The sequence below is a fragment of the Cnephaeus nilssonii genome, assembly GCF_951640355.1.
Source record: "Cnephaeus nilssonii genome assembly, chromosome: 19".
Classification (NCBI taxonomy): domain Eukaryota; kingdom Metazoa; phylum Chordata; class Mammalia; order Chiroptera; family Vespertilionidae; genus Cnephaeus; species Cnephaeus nilssonii.
Window position 1 is genome coordinate 32,497,404 of NC_137090.1, and position 24,437 is coordinate 32,521,840.

General features: G+C 42.5%; 1 protein-coding gene across 2 annotated transcripts in view; it reads right to left on the minus strand.

Annotated features, from left to right (window-relative positions):
- The window catches only part of FAM222B (family with sequence similarity 222 member B), a 69,193-nt gene extending 47,474 nt beyond the window's left edge, over positions 1-21,719 (minus strand). Inside the window, exon 1 of one of the 2 annotated variants that reach the window (XM_079797923.1) lies at positions 21,581-21,719. The gene's annotated coding sequence lies outside the window, so the exon portion shown is untranslated. The remainder of the gene's footprint in view (positions 1-21,580) is intronic. The other variant, XM_079797924.1, reaches the window with a different exon arrangement.
- Between the last annotated feature and the right edge of the window lie 2,718 nt (positions 21,720-24,437).

Below are 24,437 nucleotides of genomic sequence, written 5' to 3' on the forward strand. Positions count from 1 at the left end.
AAGAGATCACTGGGACACCCAAAACATTTCCTCCTAAACAGAAATTCAAGTCCAATTCTGTTCATGTCCCACAAATGTCCTCTTTCTGTATTATTACCACTACACTAACAGAGACCCTTACCATATGTCTGTGGGGGCAACTATACTTCTAAGTCTCCCTTATTCCACATACCATTGCTTTCATCCATTTGCTCTTTTTAAGAACTACAGAAACTCCCCTGGCCGTTTTTTCTAAGTGGTTAGAGGGTCAGCCCCTCAGACTGAAAGGGTCATGGATTCGAATCCCAGTCAAGGGCAAGTATCTGGAGGGTGTGTGTGGGGGGGGTGGGGTTGCAGCTTCAATCTCCTGCGGCCCAGGCCTGGGTGCATATGGAAGGCAACCAATTGGTGCATTTCTCTCTCTTTCTCTTTCCTTTCCTCCCCTCCACTCTCTCTCTCTAAAAAAAAAAGGAAAAAAGTATCTTTAGGTGAGGATTAAAAAAAAAAAGACAAACAGAAACAGTTCAATTTATTGTACATTTACTAGATGCAAGGCCCCATACACATATGTATGTGTCAAGTAATACATATATATACACACACATACATATATACACAAACATTTTTATTTTATCACAATAATAACCCTATGAAATATAAATTTTCCATTTTTACATATGAAGAAATTGATGTCCAGAGAGGTTATACTATCTGATCTAGGTCATATAGCTGCACATAGCTGATAAATGGAAAAGTCAGTCAGTATTAGAACTTGAAGAACTTGAGTTTTCTGGCTTCAAATCTAATATTCCTATCCACTAAGCTATATCATGGCTCACTGGTGCCTATGTCACCCAGCCAAGTTTCCACTCTGTGGCTGTTACATTGATAACATAGGCTAGTGCCAGGTCCTAGAACCTGGCACTAGCCTATGTTATCAAACTTAACTCTACCTTTCCTCAGCATATTTTCCCCACACCAGACAGATTGTTCTGCTTGCTCATTGTCTGTATATCATGTTCATCCATTCCGAACTTTCTTGCCATGACTTGTAATGTTATAACCATTCCATTTAAATCCTACCCATTCTCCAAGGCCCATCTCAAATTCTACCTCCCTTGTGGAGCCTTCTTTGATGCTGTCAGCAATGATTCCTTTTTTGAATCATTACTACACAATTTAGTACTTAATTGTTCTGTTGTCTAATGTAATTTGTTTTCCTAAGTTAGACTGTATGTAAATCAGAGCTAGTATTATATTTGCCTTTATATCTTCTACCTCCCCAATTTTAAAAAATATATATTTTTATTGATTTCAGAGAGGAAGGGAGAGGGAGAGAGAGATAGAAACATCAATGATAAGAGAGAACCATTGATCAACTGCCTCCTGCACGCCCCCCACTGGGGATTGAGCCCACAACCCAGGCATGTGCCCTTGGCCGGAATCAAACCTGGGACCCTTGAGTCCACAGGCTGATGCTCTATCCACTGAGCCAAACCAGTTAGGGCTGACATATGAAGTTTTGAAGCTTGTTGCCAATACAACAAAACAGCAGACATATCAAATTGCATATATATCAACATATGTGTAACTCCATCTTTTGAAAAATAATCCGCATTATTAACCAGTACATCTGGTATATGTCTATAGGGTCCAAGAAAATATCTGGATGTGTATACATACACCAATAAGTCAACAGTTGTTACCACTGAGAGAAAGATAGGAGGGGTAGGGAGGAACAAAGGAGAGAATTTTTTAATATTTGTTTGATTTGATCTTTTAAAAAATAAAAAATATGCATTCATTTTGTAATTTTAATAGATTTGTTGAGTAATACAATTATAGATTTTTATAGTTTTTAAACTTTCTATATTGAATGTCTTATTTTTATTTATTTATTTAAAGATGTATTTTTTATTGATTTCAGAGAGAAAAGGAGAGAGAGAGATAGAAACATCAATGATGAGAGAGAATCATTGATGGGCTGCCTCCTGCATGTCCCACACTGGGGATTGAGCTAGAAATCTGGGCATGTGCCCTGACCAGAATTGAACTGTGATCTCCTGGTTCCTAAGTCGACACTAACCACCGAGCCATGCCAGCCAGTCTGTCTTATTTTTAGAATCAGTAAAAGATGTTAAAAGGGAGAGGGAGAGCGAGGGGGAGGGGGGGGCGGGGGAGGGGGAGGGGAGGGGGAGGGGGAGGGGAGGGGGAGGGAGAGGGAATCCAACCACAGGACGACACTCTAATCACTGAACAAACTGGCCAGGGCTCCCTAATGACATTTATACCAAGAAAACAAAACAAAACAAAACAAAAACCGCCCTACCCGGTTTGGCTCAGTGGATAGAGTGTCAGCCTGAGGACCAAAGGGCACATACTTTGGTTGCAGGCTCCTCCCCGGACTGAACCCAGGTCAGGGCTCATGCAGCAGGCAACCAAATGATGTGTTTCTCTCATATTGATGTTTCTCTCTGTCTTTCCCTCTCTCTTCCACTCTCCCTAAAAATCAATGGAAAAATATCCTCGAGTGAGAATTAACAAAAAAACAAAACAAAACACAAAAGCAAAAATAGGTGCCTTTGACACTTAATTTACTTCAATCAAATATAGTTTTTAGTAGCTCTGCATAACAAAGACAAAACCATAATAATGATCTATGAAGAAGCAGAACACTATTAAAAAGGCATTTCCCCCATAAAAACCTGGAAAAAAAAACACAATTGTTAAAAATTTTTTTAAAGTAATGCTGCCCGGCTGGTGATGCTCAGTGGTTGGGCATCCCAGGAGTTCATGGTACAATTCCTGGTCAGGGTACATGCATGGGTTGCGTGCTCAATTCCTGGTGAGGGCCGTATAGGAGGCAGCCTATTAATGATTCTCTATCATCATTGATGTTTCTCTCTCTCTCTCCCCCACTCCCTTCCTCTCTCTAAAATCAATTTAAAAAACAAACATTTCAATTTAGAAAAATAAAAATTAAAAAGGCAATGCTTTGAACTATTATTTCAATATAGCAAGGCATCCTTTAAGTTTTTTAAACTGGCTGCACTTTCTCTTTCAGACACTAGAGGGAACTGTAAAATCCATTCACTGTGTCTTTAAGAGTTCAAGTTATTCATTCATTCACTCACAACACCACATATTTATTTCATTACTATATAGCAGGAACTCTACTAGACCCCAAAGACAGAAGACGAAGACAACCAAGAAGATGAAGATGACGCAGAAGAAGATGAAGCAGACGACGACTAAGAAGAAGAAGAGGAGGAGGAGGAGAAAAAGCTACAGTCCCTGTCTTTAAGGCACTTAGTCTAGTGAGAGGAGACACAGCAGTACAAAAAAAAAAAAGGCAAATTATAACAAAGAATGCACATGATGCCCTAGCCAGTTTGGCTCAGTGGATAGAGCCTCTGTCTTCGGACTGAAAGGCCCAGGTTCGATTCCAGCCACGGGCACATGCCCAGGTTGCAGGCCCGATCCCCAGTAGGGGGCGTGCAGGAGGCAGCCAATCAGTGATTCTCACCATTGATGTTTCTATCTCTCTCTCCCTCTCTCTTCCTCTCTGAAATCAATAAAAAAAATAATAATAAGGCCTGGCCGATTTGGTTCAGTGGATAGAGTGGTGGCCTTTGGACCAAAGGGTCCCAGGTTCGATTCTGGTCAAGGGCATATACCCAGGTTTTGGGTTTGATCCCCAGTGTGGGGAATGCAGGAGGCAGCCAATCAATGATTCTCATTATTTTTTTTTAAATATATTTTATTGATTTCTTACAGAGAGGAAGGGAGAGGGATAGAGAGCTAGAAACATCGATGAGAGAGAAACATCGACCAGCTGCCTCCTGCACACCCCCTACCGGGGATGTGCCCGCAACCAATGCACATGCCCTTGACCGGAATCGAACCTGGGACCTTTCAGTCCGCAGGCCGACGCTCTATCCACTGAGCCAAACCGGTTTCGGCTGATTCTCATTATTGATGTTTCTCTCCCTTCTTTGAAATCAATAAAAATATATTAATAATAATAATAATAAAATAAAAAAGAATGCACATGAGAACCAAACCTCAATTTTTGTAAGACTGCCAGCTTGAGGCAGGACAGGAGAAGCATTTCTGGCAGAGGGAGAAAAAAAAATCAAATGTCCGTACATATAATAATTCACACTAGATAAACCAGCTTATTCAAACTGGCTTATTCTATTAACAATCTTCCCTGCCTTAATCTAAATGAAAATAACCTACACCTAACAGTTATCTATAGAAAATAAAGATATAAGGCCTTAATGGGTAGGAAAGATTTTTTAAAATATTTTTATTGGTTTCAGAGAGGAAGGGAAAGGGAGAGAGAGAGATAGAAACGTGATGAGAAAAATCATTGATCGGCTGCCTCCTGCATGCCCCCTACTGGGGATCGAGCCCACAACCTGGGCATGTGCCCTTGGCCGAAATCGAACCTGGGACCTTTCAGAGGCTCTATCCACTGAGCCAAACCAGCTAGGGCTAGGTGGGGAAGATTTGCTAAAATATATAGTTGGCTAGATTTCAAAATCAATTTTACACAATATTATAAGTTTGAAGGTAACATACAATTGGAGTTAAGACTGCTTACATGATGATAAAAATTCTCACTTGAAATCAGGATAAATTATGCTACACCCACCTAAAAAGAGTGTGACAGCCCGGCCGGTGTGGTTCAGTGGTTGAACATTGACCCAGGAAACAAGAGGTCATGGTTTGATTACAGTCAGGTTGCAGGCTCAATCCCCAGTTGGGGGCATGCAGGAGGCAGCCAATCGATGTTTCTCATCAATGTTTCTATCTCTCTACCTCTCCCTTCCTCTCTCTCTAAAAACAAAATCCATAAAAATAAAAAATAAAAAACATTTTAAAAATAAAATAAAAAGCCGCGCCCTGGGCGCTCCGAGCCCACCTGGCGGCCGGCGGGGATCCGACCTAGCTCCCTCGCACCAGCCCTCCCCACAAAAGAAGCATCCGTCAGCTGTTCTGAACCTCACCTTCCCTGGGCCCACTCCGCCAAAAATAGTAACTTTCAATCTCATTCAGAGTAAAAGTTGAAAGCCTGGAGAGGACCAAGATGGCGGCATAGGGCGGACGCCTGATTGTTGCCTACCACAACAATTTTGAAACTACAACTGGAAAACAGAGCAGACACCATCCAGAACCACCGGAGGGCTGGCTGAACGGATGCTCTACAACTAGAATAAAAGAGAGGGGGACGTGGGATGATGCTGAGGCCAGTGAGCCAAAGATCACACTTTAAGAACTATGGCTCTGGCGACACAATGGCGGCCTGGAACATGCTCGGCGCAGTTCCCCCCGGCGGTCTCTGGCTGAGGGGACGGCTCCGCTCGCTGCCGAGCACAGACAGACGAGCCCCTGGGGGACATGGGGTGGGAGACTCCGGGCTTGCTGACCTCTGAGTCCTTCGAGAATCTCTGCGCCCCGGAAGCGGCCAGGTGCGCACGCCCGGCTGCAGACCCAAGCGCCATCGCAGCGACCCTGGACCAGCCCGCCGCGCACCAGGCGCACCGGAGCTTCGCCGAGCCCACTGCCCAGCGAGTTCTGCGGCAGCCGCCCCGGAGCTTTGAGAAAATGGCCGGAAGAATTGCTGAGAAGGAATTGACCGATAGGAGTTGGGATCGGGAAGACGAGGCCCCGCTGGGTCCCGGGATCCAGGTGCGCTCGCCCGGTGACCGGCCGCCGCTGCAGACCCGAGTGCCGCCGCAGCGACCTCAGACCAGCCCGCCGCCATGCACCGGGCGCACCGGAGCTTCGCCGAGCCCGCCGCCCAGCGAGTTCCGCGGCAGCCGCCCTGGAGCTTTGAGAAAATGGCCGAAGGAATTGCTGAGAGGGAATTGACTGACAGGAATTGGGATCAAGAAGACGAAGCCCCGCTGGGTCCTGGGTCTGGGTGAAGCCGCGCGCCCCTGGGTCCGGGCGAGGCCGGGACCCGGGTCAGGGCGAGGCTGAGTCCCGGGTCCGGGCGAGGCCACGCGCCCCTGTGTCCTGGTGAGGCTGGGTCCCGGGCCCGGGTGAGGCCGCACGCCCCTGAGTCCGGGTGAGGCCGCGCCCCTGGGTCCGGGTGAGACCAAACCAGAGGAAGTCGGACTTGCATTACCACCATTTGTCCACCATCCAGAACTGAAAAGTCATTGCTGACATGTACACATAAGGAACTGGTGGACATTGAAATTGGGTCTCAAAAGAACTGTTGGTCCAGAAAGAAACTCACTACAGACTGATTCATTTGCCTGTCAGCATAACTATTATTGCTCGTCTCACATTCGGTTCTTATAAGTATATTTCTAGTAACACATGATCTCACTTATTTAGAGGAAATGATGAATAACATAGACTGATGAACAAGAACAGACCCAGAAACAAGGAGGCATCGATCGGACTGTCGGGCCTCAGAGGGAGGGTAGGAGAGGGTGGGGGTAGGGGGGAGAGATCAACCAAAGGACTTGTGTGCATGCATATGAGCCTAACCAATGGTTAAGGACGACAGGGGGGTGGGGGCATCCGTGGGGAGGGGTGTGGGATGGGAATGGGGGGATATGTGACACCTTAATCAATAAAGAAATTTTTTAAAAAATAAATAAATAAAAAATAAAATAAAAAAAGTGTGTCAAGGGTAAATGAGTAAATAGACATTTCCTAAATGTACTCTGCCTTATACAAATTAAGTTTCCAAGTTAGGAAAGAGAAGTACTCTGATAATTAACTTTCACTCTTGCCTTTGAAAAGCCTGTATAAAGAGACATGTTGGTTGCCAAATCATTTACACACCTAAATAATTCAAGCCTACATAGGAAAGACTAGGATTTAACTCAGTAGTCGGCAAACTCATCAGTCAACAGAGCCAAATATCAACAGTACAACGATTGAAATTTCTTTTGAGAGCCAAATTTTTTAAACTTAAACTTCTAACGCCACTTCTTCAAAATAGACTCGCCCAGGCCGTGGTATTTTGTGGAAGAGCCACACTCAAGGGGCCAAAGAGCCGCATGTGGCTCGCGAGCCGCAGTTTGCCGACCACGGGTTTAACTGATAAACCAGAATTAAAGCTCAAAGTCACCATAAGGGCAATGGTAACATCTGTATGGTGTATTTTTCCCTAATCCTCAAATGACTGTTTCATCATTTGCTATGGTTTGGAATGTTTGAATTGTGGGTGTCAGGGGTGGGGAGTTGGCGAGAAGGAACAAGTTGTTAATTTCTCACACTGATGAGGTATACATGGTAGAAAAACTAAAAGCCAACATCCTAAAAAAGTTTCAAACACATACAAAATGAGACAGCAAACTTGTGAATCAAGTATGATTTGGCATCTTTAAATACAGAGCCAGTTCTCTTCTAGCGCCAAAGCCAATGGCTTCTCCTGTAGATAAAATGGCACAGTTCCTGAAAAAGCCCTGGACGCTGTTTCCCCACAATCCTGTAATCTGTCAGAAGACAGAAAACAAAAAGAAGGCTTTGCCAGCCAGAAAAGCAAATTATAACCAATACAGAGCCAACACTTTACTTCAGACAGAAGGAGCTTTTCTATGCATCTTTGGAAGGAGGGAGACAAAAGAAGAAGCTTACCATTGCTCAAATAACCAAGGCAAACATTTTAAACAAATACCTCGTTGGATAAGTAGTTGATGCAATCACCTGCTTTCTCACTTCTTATTCACAGCCTTAAAGAATCTTTACAACATTTACGAAGAAGAGTTGATGGCCACAAAAATACAAAGAACTTTTACAAGTCAATTTAAAAAAGGATATAACCAAAGAAGAAAATTTTCAAAGGGCATTAATTAGTAGTCATAGAAGAAATACATAAGGTCAAATATTACATATATTCCACATTGTTAGGAAGTGGTGGAAAGTACTTTCTTCATACAGTCCTAAAGGTATTTTTGACTTGATAGTACTGTCAACTGCAAGCTTCCAGAGAAATCTTGGCTACTGATTAATGAATAAAACAAAAATAGATATGGGTGCTTAAAATCGTGTTATACACTTTAAATATCTTACTATTTTGTCAGTTATACTTCAATAAAGTTGGGGGGGAGATAAAGGTGCCTAGCATAAACAATACATTCCTAAAAATATTTAAGATACAAGTTTTGTGAAACACCTAATCTGGGAAGAAAACTGTTAAGTAGAATGGATACAAGAAAACTGCAAACCAAATCCAAAGGAACTAAAATCAAAATATGAGTTCAGCTAGCAAATATACTAAAATTAGAATGATACAGAAAAGATTAGCATGGCCCCTGCACAACAAGGATGACATGAAATATATATATAAAATGAATCTTTACCTATGAACATAAAACAGCTGAAGCTGGTGCACAATGAACATGGCAGATGTTACTTGATGGAAGCAAGTAACGTCAAGTCTAAATATACAACCATAGAAGTAATGCACCTCCAAAAAAGAAGCTTACTCAAAGCTTACTCTGTCTTTATTATGGAAGCAGGCCATTCAGGGACCCCTTTCTAAGTCACCAAATGCAAAATAAAAGCAAATAATGCCTGGTACTGCAAAGCAAGTATAGTCTTCCCATCAAAGAGGAAAAGAAACCTAAGCCTTTTACTTGTCCTTGATACAAAAAGATAATGGAATGTGAAAGAACTTAAATTCCAGAAAAAAAATTCAATTCCAACCTATGTAAAGCTAAAAACTTCATGTCACTTTGTTCTAAAATCAGCAATACACAGGTCCCTATTGAAAATACAATACAGCCCTAGCCAGTTTGGCTCAGTGGATAGAGCATCAGCCTGCAGACTGAAGGGTCCCAGGTTCGATTCCAGTCAAGGACACATGCCCAGGTTGCGAGCTTGATCCCTGGTGGGGGGTGGGGGGGCATGCAGAAGGCAGCTGATCAATGGTTCTCTCTCATCATTGATGTTTCTATCTCTCTCTGTGTCTCCCTTCCTCTCTGAAATCAATAAAAATATATTTTTTTTAAAAAAAGAAAAAAAAATAGAATACAGCCCAGCAGGTGTGGCCCAGTGGTTGAGTGTTGACCTATGAACCAGGAAGTCATGGTTTGATTCCTGGTCAGGGCACATGCCCAGGTTGTGGGCTTGATCTGTTTCTATCACTCTCTCCCTCTCCCTTCCTCTCTAAAATCAATAAAAATATTATTTTAAAAAAAGAAAGAAAATACAATACATAAGATCTCAACTGAACGAGTTCAAGTTCTGAGCATGTCAGCAGACTACTGCTTAACCATTTCAGTTTTTTATCGGTTTTATACATCAAAAGAACCACATCCCAATTTTTCTCTGTTGTTAATGCCACTTTAGAAGCTGAGAAAATTTTAGTTCATGAGATTCAAATATCAAGCATTTTTTAAGTACACCACATCACCCATTCTATATTTAGACTCAGGTATGGAACAAGAAGTGCTAGCTTTGCTTGTAATGGCACCATGTCCCTCATCAAAGCCTAATTACAACCATCACCTAGGTGTCTATATGGTGTCGCCTAAAATAAATTAAAAGTCCTTTTCAATGCTTTTTTGTAAGTGATTCTACTGATTGGCTGTGATGCTTTAAATATAGATAATAAATCAACCCACTAGTCCTTTAAACATTCAGCATTATAACTGGCATGACGAACCAAAAGGCCAAGATGGTAAAAACTCTAGTGATTTGAATCCTCCAAAGTGATATTATAAAAAAATCTTTTGGAAGTATTCTCTTTAATAAAATATTGTTTTATGAATCCATAATTGTTACATTCTAGAAATTAGGGTAGCAATATCTTTTCCCAAATCCTAAACTATATTTATAAAAATATATCACCTTTCTCAAAAGGAACTTAAGGCCTCTAACAAACAGCATGTTGCTAATTTTCACAACATCCCAATAAAGAACTATTATTTAGCATTTATATCACACTTGCCAAAGTGTTTTACAATTATTTTCATTAACAGTCATGCCTCACAACTACTTACTGAGCTAACCTGGTCCTGTTATCCTCATTTGACAGCTGAGAAAACTGATGCATCTATGGCAAGATCAAGGTCAAGCCAGTCTGCTTTTTCAAGACCAGGGACCTAACTCTTAAAAACAATCTCACTCAGCATTGTAGGTATATTGCTAACAGCCCTAGTTAAAGTAGATTTTTAGAGAACAAGAATCCATCTAAAATGATGATACAAAAATATTAAAATATTTTAACACTTAGACAAAAATATGTAACTAGTCCTGGCTGGTGTGGCTCAGCTAGTTGGAGCACTGAAAGGTCGCCAGTTTAATTCCTGGTTGGGGTACATGCCCAGGTTACGTAAAATCAATAAAAACATTTTTATTGATTTCAGAGAGAGAGAAAGGGAGAGGGAGAGAGAGATAGAAACATCAATGATGAGAGAGAATCATCACTTGGCTGCCTCCTGCACGCCCCCTATTGGGGATGGAGCCTGCAACCTGGGCATGTGCCCTTAACCAGAATTGACCCTGGAACCCTACAGTCCGCAGGCTGATGCTCTATCCACTGAGCCAAACCAGCTAGGGCAATAAAAATATATATTTTTAAAAAACAAAGTATAGCAAGAAAGGAAAGGCCAATGTGAATATGAATACAGTAAACTCTGTAGGTGTGGAAGAAAGAAGTAAAGACAATTTCCACTTTATAGTTTTTGAGAGAAAGGTGGGGGAAAATAAAGGACTAGAGATCAATTTAATTTATCAAGGACAGATATTTAAGTGAGACATAGGAACCTAACCAGACATCCAGACACCCAACAATTCTCTACTAAAAGGAAGGATCTTACTTTACTAAATAAAAGTCCTTACTTAGAAATTTGAGAACTAATGGAAAATCAGGGTACTTGTAGGGGAAAAAGAGTAGAGACATGATCCAGAAACACTGGCAAATAGTTCAAATTGTCTCTCATGAGAAAGCAATAGCAGAGGGAAGCAGATAGATACCAAGCAGAGGGGGAAATGCTGTTAATCAATATTGCACCTGGTTCAGCTCCCTAAAAGTCACAGTTAATTTTCTCAATGTCTTCCCAAATCTGAAAATCCACACTCACCTGGAAGCTATAATACACAACCTCAGAATATTAAGGATGTTTCCTGCCACAATATTCTGAATGTCCAAGTTTCAGTCCATTAAGTAACCTCTGGAAGAACAGATAGCTTGGCTAGACTTTGGATGAGGTCCACATACCCTCCAATTAACTTGATAAATCTCACTAGTGAATACTTTTTCATGCACTGAAGTGGAGAACACATCTTTAGGTGACACAGTAGTGTCCTAGGACAGTAAGAGAGTAGGGAAGAAAAGCTAAGGAGCAAGCTTAACAACTAAAGTATAAAATAACTGGCAAAGTATTCTTTAACTCTTACAAATCAGAGCACACAACTGAATTTCAAAGTAAAATTAAAAAATTCTAAAGGATCTAAAATTTGCACTCAGAGACTTTTCACTATGTATCTTTTAAATTCTTTAAAATATCAGCATGGCTCAGTGAGTAGCCTTTTGAGTTTGGTTTCTTTCACTTACCATAATGCATGTGAGATTCATTTATGTCATTGCATATATGAATAGTTCCCTTTTAGGTTGAATAGTATTCCATTGTATGAATATATCACAGTTGGTTTGTCCATTCTAAGTTGAAGAACATTCAGTTTCCAGTTTTTGGTGAGTACAAATAAAGCTACTGTAAACATTCACATACAGGTTTTTGTGTCATAGGCTGTCCTTTCATTTAAGTAAATGCTTAAGAGCATCAGCCCATGCACTGAAGGGTCTGGGATTCAATTCCTAGTATTCAAGGGTATTTGCCTGGGTTGGGGGTTTGTTCCCCGCCCGGGTCAGGGTGCGTGTGGGAGGCAACTAATTGATGTATCTCTCTCACATCTATGTTTCTCCCTCTCCTCTCTCTTTCTACCTCTCTCCCCTACCCTCCCTGCCACTCTCTAAAAAAATCAATGGGGGAAAAAATATATCCAAAAAAATAAAACTAAGCTAAAAATTCAAATATTTTAGGAAATCACATTTCTGGAATTCTTTAAAATCTCCTTCTTGCACCCTTAGACTTTTTATTTTTTAATTTTACACAGTAAAATTCATTTTTCAGTGTTTGGTTCTAAGAGTTCTCATAAATGCATAAAGTTGTATAACCAAATCAAGATACAGAGGAGTTCCATTGCCGCCCCCCCCCCCGCCAAATTTCCTCATGTGCCGTCAAACACTCCACCTATCCTTAAGCAGATGTAATCACTGAGTTGTGCTTCATTGTCCCCATAGTTTTGAGTTTTCCAAAATATTACAGCAATTCCATCATACAGTGAGTAGCCTTTTGAGTTTTGTTTCTTTCACTTACCATCATGCATTTGAGATTCATTTATGTCATGGCATATATGAATAGTTCCTTTTTATGGCTGAATAGTATTCCATTGTATGAGTATATCACAGTTAGTTATTCTGACTTGAGGGACATTCAGTTTCCAGTTTTTGGTGAGTACAAATAAAGCTCCTATAAACATTCCCATACAGGTTTTTGTGTAATAAGTTGTCCTTTCATTTGGGTAAATACCTGGGTCATATGCTAAATGTTTGTTTTACTTTATAAGAAACTACCACAATGTTTTCCAAAGTTCCAGTTGCTCCACACCCTCGCCAGTCCATAGTCTAGTCCCATGGTCAGCAAACTGCGGCTCGCGAGCCACATGCGGCTCTTTGGCCCCTTTAGTGTGGCTCTTCCACAAAATACCACGGCCTGGGCGAGTCTATTTTGAAGAAGTGGTATTAGAAGAAGTTTAAGTTTAAAAAATTTGGCTCTCAAAAGAAATTTCAATCGTTGTACTATTTTTTTTTTATATATTTTATTGATTTTTCACAGAGAGGAAAGGAGAGGGATAGAGAGCCAGAAACATCGATGAGAGAGAAACATCGATCAGCTGCCTCCTGCACACCCCCCACGGGGATGTGCCCGCAACCAAGGTACACGCCCTTGACCGGAACCGAACCCGGGACCCTTGAGTCCGCAGGCCGACGCTCTATCCACTGAGCCAAACCGGTTTTGGCCGTTGTACTATTGATATTTGGCTCTGTTGACTAATGAGTTTGCTGACCACTGGACTAGTCAGTTTTCTTTTGTTGTTTTTTGCCATTCTAATGGCATATCTTATTATGATTTTAATTTGCATTTCTCTAATTACTAAGATGTTGAGCACATTTCCTGTTTGTGTGCTTATTTGCCATCCATATATATTTTCTGGTGAAGTCATTCAAATATTTCACCCTTTTTAAAATATATTTTATTGCCGAAACCGGTTTGGCTCAGTGGATAGAGCGTCGGCCTGCGGACTGAAAGGTCCCAGGTTCGATTCCGGTCAAGGGCATGTACCTTGGTTGCGGGCACATCTGTGCAGGAGGCAGCTGATTGATGTTTCTCTCACATCAATGTTTCTGACTCTCTATCTCTTTCCCTTCCTCTCTGTAAAAAAACAATAAAATATATATTTTTTAAAAAAATAAAATAAAATAAAATATATTTTATTGATTTTTTACAGAGAGGAAGGGAGAGGGATAGAGAGTTAGAAACAACGATGAGAGAGAAACATCGATTAGCTGCCTCCTGCACACCCCCTATTGGGGATGTGCCCACAACCAAGGTACATGCCCTTGACCAGAACTGAACCTGGGACCCTTCAGTCCGCAGGCCAATGCTCTATCCACTGAGCCAAACTGGTTAGGGCTCACCCATTTTTTTTATGATGCTATTTGCATCTCTATTCTAAACCTTCCCAAATATCCAGAAACCTATTGAACATTTCTTCCTAGATTTCCCAGATACCTCAAATCTAATATACCAAAATCAAACTGATTTTCCCTCAAATGTTATGGCTTCTTACTCCTGAATTCCCTACCTTGATTAATGACATCACCATCCACTTATTTGCCAAGCAAACAATTTCAAATACATCTTTGACAACTCCTTTTCCCTTACACTACCCAATATAAAATCAGTAAGATCCTTCTAGTCCAGTGGTTCTCAACCTTTCTAATGTCGCGACCCTTTAATACAGTTCCTCATGTTGTGGTGACCACCAACCATAAAATTATTTTCGTTGCTAAATCGTAATGTAAATATCTGTGTTTTCCGATGGTCTTAGGCGACCCTTCTAGCAGTTCTCACAGGTTGAGACCCTTCTAGCAGACCCACAGGTTGAGAACTGCTGCTGTAGAGCCTAAGACCATCGGAAAACACAGATATTTATATTATGATTCATTAACAGTAGCAAAATTACAGTTATGAAGTAGCAACGAAAATAATTTTATGGTTGGGGGTCACCACAACATGAGGAACTGTATTAAAGGGTCGTGGCATTAGAAAGGTTGAGAACCACTGTTCTAGTCGGTTTCCTAAAAAGATCTTTTACCTACAACTCCACCATTACCAATGTAATTGAGATCTTCAATATCTTCTCAAGTGATCATTACACCAGTCTCACAAACAACTACTCTCCCTGCAGCCAAATTCAGCTTTTTAAATCTAACTTCCACACTTAACAGTGTTACTTGTCGTAAATAGTGATCTGAACGTGTTGTATTCATCCATCAAGACCCTACTGACTCTCTCCAGGAAGACTTCTCCAACCTTCTCCCCACACCACACAGAACCAATGTTCCTATAACACTTAGTTCAGATCTCTAAAATAGCATTTACTGTACTGACACATAATCGCTTTAATTGGTTAGTCTCCAATTAAAATGTGAGCTCTTTAAAAACAAGGGTTTTCATATCCCATTGCATAGCACAATGCCCAACACATAGTAGGCACTTAAATGCCTGCTGAATTTGATTGCTAAAAGGATTACCTCACAACACTTTTCAATGAAATCAGAGTCCAAAGAGATTCAAGCCTAGTTTTGGCTCACTGGTAATTCATGAATTTGAATTCATGCTTATCTTAATTCTAGTTGTTCATATTTCCCCCCACCAGCTTCAGCGTTACCAGAAAATTAATAACTAAGTCTTTTATATCACTCCTTAAATGACCTATATTTTTTCATTAAACAGTACAATCCAATGTTGTACCAAACTACAATTTTATAATTGAGTCATCAAATCTGGTAACTTATTACCCCCCCTTGTATTTAAATGCATCTTTAATAAAGAAAATTTAGCATTTTTCCTCGAGTTGTATTCCTTTTCACTCTAAGTTACAAATCTCTGAAAGAAGCATAATCAAGACCTTGATAGGCAGTGAAAAGACAGAAATATTAGACACTTCTCTGCTGAGGAAGCAATCACTTCTCACCAAGAGTACAGTGACTTCACACTAATTTCCCTCTCTGGTCAGCTGCAGAGCTGCAGCCCTTCCACTGGCCACTTTGCTTCTCACACTCACTTCCCAATTTATTACATTAGAATCCTCTTTTTTTGTTGTTGGTGTTTTGTTTTTTTTTGTCTTTTATTTATTTTTATTTATTTATTTAAATATATGTTATTGATTTTTTACAGAGAGGAAGGGAGAGGTATAGAGAGTTAGAAACATCAATGAGAGAGACACATCGATCAGCTGTCTCCTGCACACTCCCTTCTGGGGATGTGCCCACAACCAAGGTACATGCCCTTGACCTGAATCAAACCTGGGACCTTTCAGTCCGCAGGCCGACACTCTATCCACTGAGCCAAACCGGTTAGGGCTAGAATCATCTTTTTAGAGTTGCTATAATATTTGAGTTTAAATCCAAGAATTAGGCTCATGTTCTAAGCTTCCTGTCCTCCTCTGCTGCATTATACCATGTTACTCTGCCAAAGTCTTAGCTCATTTCCTCCTCCTGCTTGTCCTGATATGGTGCTACACATCAATAATGCCCTCTCCCTTCCCATTTTCAGACTTTACTGTCTGCTTAGAATGCCCTATCTTCCTTGTTCACTGTGAGGGCCTATCATGCAGGTTCAATGCAGAAGGCCTTTTCAAACAATAGCTGCACCCAGCCTTTCATCAACACACAAGTTGTACCTCCCTCTAGTAGAAAGCTTACTGTACTTCATCAATTCCAAGACACACTCCCCTCCCCCACATTTCTCTGAAAAAAAGGAAACATCTTATAACTGATGGCATGCCAAGTCTCATTTAGCAGCATTTCTTCTTTCTTAGTGGTATGTAAAATAATTGTGAGCCTTACAATCACTGGCAGCACAAGTTTGATGAAGTAAGGTATTATATTCTATTAGAATTACTTTGTATAGTATTTCTTTTTCCTCCACTAGACTGTGAACCCCCAAGGGGCAGGGACTATATCATAATCATCTTTGGTTGGCATAAATTTGGGCACAAAGAGAAAGTGTATCCAATAAGCACTAGTAATAATTAGCATTTAATAAGTACAAGGTATATTCTAAACACTTTACATGTATTAACACACTTAACCTTTGCAACAACCCCCTGAAGTAAGTAATTATTATCTTCAAACTGTGGCTCAGTTGGCTGGGCATTGTTCAGTGCACTGACAGGTTTCCAGTTCAATTCCAGTCAGGTCACATGCGGGAGGGGGAGAGGTTTCCGGACTCAATCCCCAGTAGGGGGTGTGCAGGAGGCAGCTGATAGATATTTGGCTCTCACTTCTGTTTCTCTCCATCTCCCTTCTTCTCTCTCTAAAAATCAACTTAAAAATCCTTTAAAAAATTATCTTCATTTGCCGAAACCGGTTTGGCTCAGTGGATAGAGCGTCGGCCTTCGGACTCGGGGGTCCCGGGTTCGATTCCGGTCAGGGGCATGTACCTTGGTTGCGGGCAAATCCCCAGTGGGGGGTGTGCAGGAGGCGGCTGGTCGATGTTTCTCTCTCATCGATGTTTCTAACTCTCTATCTCTCTCTCTTCCTCTCTGTAAAAATCAATGAAATATATTTAAAAAAAAAATTATCTTCATTTAAAGATAATGAAACTGAGGTAAAAACATATAGGTAAGCTTAAAGATTTGAACCCATGTTCACTGATTTTGATACATACTGTTACCATTTTTCCATTCACCAGATCCTATCTAATAAAGAGGGAATATGCTAATTGACTGCTTCCCATCAAAGATGGCTGTGCCCATAGCCACAAGATGGCGGCACCCAGTCCCCTCAGCCCCGCCGGGGTGGCAGGCAGGCTGGGCCACCCCGTGTGCCTGTGTCCGGAGTCCCTCAGTTCCCCCAGGCCCCCAGCCACCCAGGGCCGCCTGAGGCTCAGGTAACCAGGCCTGGCTGAGGTTTGTGCTGCCGGCAGTGGCAGCAGCAGAGGTGTGTTGGCACATCGCCTTCCCCTGATTGCCGGGTCTCCTCCCGCCCCTGAGGGCTCCTGGACTGTGAGAGGGGGCAGGATGGGCTGAGGACCTTCTCCCCTCCAGTGCATGAATTTCATGCACCGGGCCTCTAGTATTTAATAAGCAATTGCTCTATACCAACTACTGTGCTAAACACTGGTAAGCAAACCATCAGTTTCTCAGGAGGCTACACTAAACCATAAGTTCATTCATTTTTTGTTAATCACCACCCAAGGATGTTTATTGATTTGAGAAAAAGAGGAAGAGAAACATTGATGTGAGAGAGAAACATCAATCAGTTGCCTCCCACACGAATCCCAACCGGGGATCAAACCCAAAACCTTTTGGTGTACCGGATGACGCTCCAATCAACTAAGACACCAGGCCAGGGCCCATCGGTTCATTCTTGAATCCTTTACCCTCCAAACATCAGATCCAACCTACAAATTCACTAAATTAAATCCACTCTCTTTGCTCTTCCTTTTTAACATCTTCCCATCCTCCTTTAAAGCTATTAGCACTCTATCAAGAACCAAAACAAATGGTAAAGCAAACCAAACATAGAAACCTTTGTGCTCTATTATTAATTAGCAGCTGTGAAAATATCACAAGAGACTTTAGTTAAGGAATGGGTGGCAAAATCAGAAATCTTTTAAGAAACAGAGATTCTATCTACAAGTAAATATTCTCAGTGGAAAAAAGAGGGGGGAAAGGCCATAATTTTGTTTTTATATAGGTTAGTTTAAAAAATTTTCCCTGAGCCCTGGCCAGGTAGCTCAGATGGTTAGTTTCATACCGATACACCAGGCTGCCAGATATACCAAGGATGTGGGTTCAATCCTCAGAGCGCATACAAGAATCAAACAATGAATGCATAAATAAAAGGCCCAGCCAGTGTGGCTCAGTTGACCTATGAGCCAGGAGGTTACAATTAAGGTTAAGATTCAATTCCCAGTAAAGGGCGTGCAGGAGGCAGCAGATAAATGATTCTCTCTCATCAATGATGTTTCTATCTCCCTCTCCCTTCCTCTCTGAAATCAATAAAAATATATTTTAAGGGGGGTAAGAGATCAACCAAAGGACGTGTATGCATGCATGCATGCATGCATATAAGCATAACCAATGAACACAGACACTATGGGGGTGAGGGCATGTGCTGGGGGAGTGATGGTGGCGGGGCGGGGGAGGTCAATGGGGGAAAAAGGAGACATATGTAATGCTATATGTAATACTTTAAACAATAAAAAAAAGGAAGAAATATATATTTTTTAAAAAATAATAATAAAAAATAAGTTTTCCCTGAGGCAGGAGATGCTTAAGAAAAATGATTCATTTTATCAGACTAAAAATGAACTAGTAAACCTTATTCCTTTTATTTTAGCCCTTGCTATGTCAGGGGTGCATGGGAAGCCCTTACATCCCCACGTTAGACAGACTGCTCACACAACAGACAATCCCAGCACTGACCATCACCTTTCTCTGCCCCATGGGAAGACTCCTCATTTAGTAAAGTCACCTATTACATAAAAGTAACCACAAATAGGAAAGAGAATAGAAGGAGGAAGGAAGGACAGGAAATTCTCATCATAGCTGAACAAACCTCTACCATTTTAACATAACACAAATGGCATTTATGAATTTATTTGAACTGATGGAAATTTCCAATAGAGGGAAAATGCATTACCAAAATTAAAAATAGACGTCCAATTATTAAAAATAAGATGGCTATGCCGAAACCGGTTTGGATCAGTGGATAGAGCGTCGGTCTGCGGACTGAAGGGTCCCAGGTTCGATTCCAGTCAAGGGCATGTACATTGGTTGCGGGCACATCCCCGGTAGGGGGTGTGCAGGAGGCAGCTGGTCGATGTTTCTCTCTCATCGATGTTTCTAGCTCTCTCTTCCTCTCTGTAAAAAAATCAATAAAATATATTTTTTAAAAATAAAATAAAAAATAAGATGGCTAGGCCAGCTCTAACATTTTGTACCTCTACTTCATCTTTCATGTGGTAGTCAAAGACAGAATAAATTTGTGTTCTGTAAATGACCTATGACAACAGTAACAAATGCTTGCTTTTTTATAGGTTTTACTTTTTAAAATATATTTTTATGGATTTCAAAGAGGAAGGGGGAGAGAGAGAGAAACATCAATGATGAGAGTGAGAGAGCATCACTAATCAGCTGTCTCCTGAACGACCCACACTAGGGATCGAGTCCACACCCCAGGCATGTGCCTTGACCGGAATTGAACTATGACTTCCTGGTTCAAAGGTCAATGCTCAACTGCTGAGCCATGCCAGCCAGGCTATGCTTGCTTTTTCAAACTATCCTTAATAAAGGATAATCAGTATTATAGACAGAAAATTCATTGGGAGAACAAAGAATTAAAAATGATCTATGACTGTGCATTTCCAGGAAAGAGAAGCAAAACACATTTTACCAGATAGAGAAGTTATAGACGACTAGAGTTCATTTTCTTCATTCCTATAAAATAACTAATTTTTCTTATCTGTGAATCTTCAAGGATCTAGTACAGCCGCCACTTCCTACCTTGGCACATCACTCACTAAGGCAAAAGGCCTCACCATTTCAGGCTCTCAATCTTCAGAGCCAACAAAGCTGAAGCATAGGTCTTGTCTCTTTTCTTTCTTTTTAATATATTTTATTGATTTTTATAGAGGAAGGGAGAGGGATAGAGAGTTAGAAACATCGGATGAGAGAAACATCGATCAGCTGCCTCCTGCACACCCCCTACTGGGGATGTGCCGCAACCAAGGTACATGCCCTTGACCGGAATCGAACCTTGGGACCCTTCAGTCTGCAGGCCGACGCTTTATCCATTGAGCCAAACCGGTTAGGGCAAGCATAGGTCTCTTTTCGTTCTTTTGAAAAGAGTTTCACCTCTCTTTCAAAAGATGTGGCCGCAAAGCCATCTTCTTCCTCGGCAAGCACACAGTTTAACTCGGTCCTCTGATTTGCCTACCCTAAACAATAAGAACAACACAGCTTCAGGAGTGCGCTCCTTCACCCCATCAGAAGGAACCAGTCAGCACCTCCTGGGCTCATGTACAGCTGCCTCTATCTTTCTCTGAGAGACACTCCACCTGGGAGGGTCCACAGGCAGAGGAACAGAAAGTGGAATTGAAAAGCTGCTACTAGTATATGCTTATCTGACTTCCAAAACAGAGACAGGGACCTGGGGCAAGCAGACTCCTTTGCAACGAAACGTTTTTAATAATTTAAAAATAACAAATTGTATATGCACATCCCTCACTGTGCAGCCCTTCCAGGTTGTCTCAAACTAGTTTTCTCAACGCATAGTAAAACACATTAGTGCCAACTGTGTTACGAGGGAACAAACCTGAACGAACTATGTTCAGAAAGCATTTAACATATTGGGCCTCCATTCTCTATTTCCTTCCTCAAGGAGCTTGTAAAAATGCCCGAGTATGGTAGTTTTCCTACATAAGTCTGCTGACTAATTTGTCACATCACAGAACAAACTGGTATTTCTGCACACGATGTGCTGTGCCTAAGTGGAAAACACATATGTGCCTACTGAGGTTTTTACAAACAATACACTTCACCTTGACAAAGAAATTAAGTCATTCCATTAATAACAGGAAAGTCTAAAATCCAATAATATCGTCAGTGATGGAGTAAGATCAGCTTAGTTCTTAACAATCTCAATCACCTACGTGATGCGCACCGTAGTCCATTATATCACTACGCCTTCCAGAGGTTCAGAAATGTTAAGCGGGACCTGCCCAAGATGATCTATCAACTTTAATCGGTGGTGGACGTGGGCGGGAACCTGTCGAACGCTAAGCCCCTAGCTCTTTTCTCTAGATCCCTGCCAGCTTTAAACAGAGGGCTCCCGGTTTCCATCCCCTACCCGAGCAGCCTAATGTTCCGGGCGACCGGCCCTTCCCTGCCAGGATCAGAGTTGGCTTCTCCAGCTCCAGCAGGGCTTTCATCCTCCACCACCCTCCCCCCGCGACCATTCTCTGAAAGAAGCGGAAAGGGAGAGGCGACAGAGAAAGCTCCTGGGGGAAGGGACGATGACAAACGGGACACTGGCCCTGTCCGGGAGCCCCTTCGCTTTGCAACGCGCACCCCATTTCCTCCACAAAGCGGTCCAGTCCTGGAGATAGCGATCTGCCCACCCGTGCCCCAAATTCTCCCGTCGTTACCTCAAACGGTCCCTCCCCCACGCCCCTTCCCTTCCGACAGGCAGAGCCCACCGCCAACCCCCCAAATCCGAGTATCCTTCCACCAAGCCACCCCTTCCCTCCTTCCATCAACCACTCACTGTCGGTGACTGGGCCCGGCCCTCATGGCTGCTCCGCTGCCGCCCGCCGCCGCCACCGCTGCTCCACGCCCCGGCCCCTCAGTCGCCGCCGCCGCCGCCGTCGGGACTCGCCGGCAGCCGCTCCTGCGCCTGCGCAGCCTAGAGTGCCGGGGCCTTCGCGGGCCGCCTGCGCCTGCGTAGTGCGCTTCGGGGGCGCCTTACTCAGTGCCTGATGCCCTGAAGCCCTAGGTCTCAGGTAAATATGGCCGCTGGCCTCGAGGACTTGTTAAGCTTAGGGGCTTCGGCCGCTGCCCCGGGATGGAGGCCTCTAAAATACTTTGCCTAGGTTACTAAACGTTCGGACCCTTCAGGGCTATAGACTTAATGGCACTTTCAGGATTCTGGGTCCCACTCGCACCCAAAGACCTGAATTCAGGTGCTCTGAGGGGAGCACTGATAAGTTTGGGTTTCTTTCAAGACGAGCACATCTAGAATGCACCGTGGATAATTGTATAAGAGGCAACTTTGACATCCCAGAGCACACTTGTCTAGGAGGCGACTGCAACCTAGAATACACTGGGACACTGCTAAGTGGAGTCCGTTTATCAAGCACATACTATTTATTGGACGAAAATTTTCTAGGCATCTCACATGTGCCACTGAGGGACTTGCAGGCTAATTATCCCCTACTCTCCAGCTCTCACTGTAGAGCCTGAACCTTTTGCAAACTGGTAAAGGAAAACCAGATCTTTCGTTTAAGGAGGCCCAACTATCAGCCCCTAGACAACTGTGCTGCCTTGGCATCGCCCAACAAGAGTCTAGGGGCTCAATTGATTCCTTGGAATAAAACAACACAAATTTGAAAGCTGCAAGCAATGCACTACAGTCCAAGGGAAGAAGAGGTACAAGACTTAGCTCTCACCCTAGCCGGTTTGGCTCAGTGGATAGAACTTGGGCCTGCGGACTGAAGACTCACAGGCTCAATTCCAGTCAAGGGCATATGCCTGGGTTGTGGGCTTGATCTTCTCCCCAGTAGGGGGCGTGCAGGAGGCAGCCGATCAATTATTCTCATCATTGAGGTTTCTATCTTTCCCTCTCCTTCCTCTCTGAAATCAATGCAAATATATTTAAAAAAAAAACACAAAAAAACTAAACTCTCCTTAGCACTGTGACTCTTCCATCACACCTCTAACCCAATCTCCTTCTACAATTCAGAGCTTGGAAAGATCGGGACCAAGATATAATGTCAGGAGGCAAAAAATTAAGAAGAAAAAAAGAAGTTCCTTTTTTTTCCTGTGAATGGTGTTAGATTCTCTCTACTTCTAGGCCTGGTCCCAGGATGAATGTTTGAACTTTTAATCTAAGATTAAGGAAAGTTTTCCTCATTTTGGAAAGAAGCAAGAATAGGCCCTAGAGCAGAGATTTTCAACCTTTTTCATCTCACAGCACACATAAACTATTAAAATTCTGCAGCACACCAAAAAAATATATTCTTCTGCCAATCTGACAAAATAAATAGGTATAATTTTGATTCATTCACATCGAGTGGTTATTGTTGTGTTGGCTGCTGTCATTTATTTGACAATCTTAGGCAGTGGTGGGGGACCTTTTTTCTGCCAACGGCCATTTGGATATTTATAAATCATTCAGGAGTCATACAAAATTATCATCTTAAAAATTAACCTGCTATATTTGGTCAATCATTTAATTAACCTGTTGCTAGCGCCTTGGCAGGGCCAGACCAAATGATTTCATGGGCCTTATACGGCCTGCCGGCCAGATGTTCCCCCACCCCTGATCAAGGGGGAAAGAGGTCAGTGCCCCCAACTAGTCAGGTATTGCATATTTTGTTTTGTATTAAATGTTTTTATTTCCTGGCCAGTGTTGCTCAGTGGTTGAGTGTCCACCCATGCACCAAGAAGTCACTGGTTCTATTCCAGGTCAGGGCACATTCCTGGGTTGCCAGCTGGATCCCTAGTAAGGGGTGTGCAGGAGGCAGCCAATCAATAATTCTCTCTCATCATTGATGTTTCTATCTCTCCCTTTCCCTTCCTCTCTGAAATTAATAAAATATTTTTAAAAGGTACAGATCTCATGTATGAATTGCCTCCCACCTACACAATTATACCTTGACACTAGAGGCCCAGTGCACAAATTCGTGCATGGGTGGGGTCTGGCAGACCTAGGGGAGGGGCCATGGGGGGGTTGGCTGGCCGGCCCCTCCCCCTGGTCAAACTCCCAGCTGAACTCCTGATTGAACTCCTGGTCCAGGGGACAATTTACATATTAGTCTTTTATTATATAGGATATGTAGAGTAAAATACAACAGCTAACAGAACAGGGTGATGGGCAATAGATAGGACATCCTGTGGGTATGGCTCTGGATCAATCCCAGAGGCTAGCTTCTGGCTTAGAAGAGTTGTCATTACTTGCAACATATTACCCTTTGAAATGAGAGCACATTTGGCACCTTAGGGGAATTGCAAAGTCAGAAAGGAGGGATAATTAATATAGACATTATGTTCTGATGAATGGATTGTGGAGAGCGGCTACAGTGTTTGGACAGGTTCAAGCCTCGGACTAATGAGAGGGCACAGTCCTCTCATGGCCACGTGCAAGTCCCAGCCTGGAGGGCAAAGCCCTCCCAGCACAATTATAGCCAACAGCTATAGTTGTAAGCTTGAACCTATGGTCCGAACACGTGGTCCAACGTGTCTGAGTGATGTGGGCTTGATAGAGTTCAGGTGCAGGTAATTGAGTAGATTCGAAACCCACGAGAACGTTGTAACCACGCCCTTACTTTGCCTCGTGGAATCTGGCTATAAAATAAAGACACAGCTTACAGGCTGTGGCGCTGCCTCCCCATCAGAGAGGACAG